Source organism: Mus caroli, chromosome 2 (genome assembly GCF_900094665.2).
Source record: "Mus caroli chromosome 2, CAROLI_EIJ_v1.1, whole genome shotgun sequence".
Classification (NCBI taxonomy): domain Eukaryota; kingdom Metazoa; phylum Chordata; class Mammalia; order Rodentia; family Muridae; genus Mus; species Mus caroli.
In genome coordinates this window covers 67715033-67717657 of record NC_034571.1, presented here as the reverse complement: position 1 = coordinate 67717657, position 2625 = coordinate 67715033, and the positions used below count along the sequence as shown (strand labels likewise).

Sequence of the window (2625 nt, the reverse complement as noted above, 5' to 3'; positions counted from 1 at the left end):
GATTTCTGAGTTCGAGGCCAGCCTGGTCTACAGAGTGAGTTCCAGGACAGCCAGGGCTACACAGAGAAACCCTATCTCGAAAACAAAAAAAAAAAAAAAATGGATATTTAGTGAAGGGGAAAGATGACTAAGGTCTAAGAGTGCTTGGTGTTCTTCCAGAAAGTGAGAGATGAGTCCCTAATGGGGAAGGCTCAGACCCAATTGTAGCTCCAACTCCTTTTCTAAGCAATTATTGATGCCTTCTGTGATTCTTATAGCTGTATAGATTATGAATAGAAAAGGCCCTTGTTCGCATAAGGCTATTGTCTTATGGAAATAGCCTTCAACAAGACATTAGACATAATGTCAAGAAGTGATTAGAACACTGAATAAAAGCAAAGCAGATGGTGATGCTATCTTAGCTAACATAGGTAGGAAGGCCTCAGGCTCAGGAAGAAAGGGCGTACCGAGGATCTGAACAGGGACAGAGAATGTGTGGGGCAGCATGGGGCAAGTTAACTAGGAGGCAGTGTGAGACTACATTTTATTATCTTACAGAGCTTCAAGAAACTACTTAAAAGAACTTAGGGCTTTTGTTTGTTTGTTTGTTTAATATATATGAGTACACTGTTGCTGTCTTCAGGCACACCAGAAGGGGGCATCAGACCCGATTACAGATGATTGTGAGCCACCATGTAGTTGCTGGGAATTGAACTCAGGACCTCTGGAAGAGTAGTCAGTGCTCTTGACTGCAGAGACATCTCTCCAGCCCAACTTAGGGGTTCTTATTTAAAGATACTGCAATTCAATAAACTTTAAATATATGCATTCTAAAATTTAATTCTTTATTTTTTTCCTACATTTACTGTCATTGGTTAGCTTTTCCTATGCCAAACCAAAAGACACACAGTAGATCATCATTTGTTTAAGTTCCTGCTGTGTGACAGGCACTTGAAGCTCAGAAATTGCTAAGATGTTAATAAAAAACGTGAAGCTTATATAAATTATAATATTATGCACATTTTATAGATAGGACAGTTGGAAAGATAACAGAATATGCCTATATACTTGAGTGTGTGTGTGTGTGTGATAAAATAAGTCCAGCTGATTTGAATATTTATGCCTGTTTCATGTGTGATAGCTGCAAGCCAGGTGGCATGTACAGTATGCATTACAAATTCCCACCAACCTGAGAACTGTGTGCCCCTCCTAGGATATGTTTCTGTGGCTGCTGGGTTTACCTTTGCCTTGTACATTTATTAATTATCCAATACCTTACTGCTAAGAGGCAAAAGCAGTATATTTTAGCATCCATTCGTAGGCATGTGCTATAAAGTTCAGGTAGAGAAAACTCTGTGGATACTACCAAAAACTAAAAATTGTATAAAATTGCCAAATCTAAAATAATTGGTGTTGTCACAGTATAGACTTCCACAAAATATAACAGTCTAGTTTTTATATATTGAGATGAACCTATCTTCCAGCAGAAGTAAAAACTAGTAACAGCAATGGGCACAGATATGAAAGTATGTCTGTGCTAACTGTATTATTTCTACTACAATACAAGTTAACAAAGCTTCTGTAATTCTTTTTTTTTTTAATTTTGTAATTATATTTAGGTACAGAAAATTTAGTGTACATTTAACCCAATTTAGTGGCGAGTTCTTTAGCCTTTGCTTTTTCCAGCTTGGCAATGCGAGCCACAGACTTAGGACCCAGGACGTTGCCTCCCCAGTGGCGACGGATCTCGTCATATCTGTCATTATAATTGGCCCTAATAGCTTCCACCAGCTTAGCCAGAGCACCCTTGTCTTCCAAGTTAACCTGTGTGAAGGCAACAGTAGTGCATGTCTTTCTGTGAACCAGGCGCCCCAGCCTGGCCTTTCCCTTGATGATGCAGTAGGACACCCCCATCTTTGGACACAGGTCAGGTAGGAAAACCACCAGCTCAATGGGGTCTACATCATGGGCAATCACCACCAGCTGAGCCTTCTTGTTCTCCACCAAGGTGGTGACTCTATTGACTCCTGCTCAGAGGACAGGCGGTCTCTTAGTTGGGGTGTCGCCTTTGCCAGCAGCTTTCTTCTCAGCATGGGCCAGTAGCCTTTGCTTCTTCTCTTGCTTTGTCTCTGGCTTGTACTTGTGGGCAAGCTTAAGCAGCTGAGTAGCTGTCTGCCTGTCCAGCGCCTGGGTGAACTGGTTAATGGCAGGAGGGACTTTGAGCCGCTTGTAGAGGATAGCTCTTTGCCGCTGCAGCCTGATGTAGCAGGACCATTTGATGAAGCGCGTTAAATCTCTTTTGGGCTGGATGTCCTGTCCAATGCGGAAGTTCTTGGGCCTCTTCTCAAACAGAGGGTTGACCACCTTCTTGGCCTCCTGTTTCTTGACGACGGGGTTCTTCCCCTTGGCTTTCTTCCCTTTGGGCATCTTGCTCAGCTGCTGGGGAGAGGTTCTGTAGTTCTTCTTGTAGACTAATGTTTTTGATAAGGAAATATTTCCTAAATCAGTTTTAAAAAAACAAATACTTCCCCTTCTTAGAATTGGGAACAATCACCCATGGAAGGAGTTACAGAGACAAAGTTTGGAGCTGAGACAAAAGGATGGACCATCTAGAGACTGCCATATCCAGGGATCCATCCCATAATT

At 42.0% G+C, this 2625-nt stretch overlaps 1 protein-coding gene and 1 pseudogene across 3 annotated transcripts in view; one reads left to right on the top strand and one right to left on the bottom strand.

Annotated features, from left to right (window-relative positions):
• The window catches only part of Ola1 (Obg like ATPase 1), a 124768-nt gene that overhangs the window by 82580 nt on the left and 39563 nt on the right, over nt 1–2625 (top strand). The gene's annotated exons all lie outside the window — the stretch shown is intronic.
• LOC110287018 lies at nt 1621–2412 on the bottom strand (annotated as a pseudogene). The gene has a single exon (XR_002377177.1). The product of XR_002377177.1 is annotated as a 60S ribosomal protein L7a pseudogene (transcript).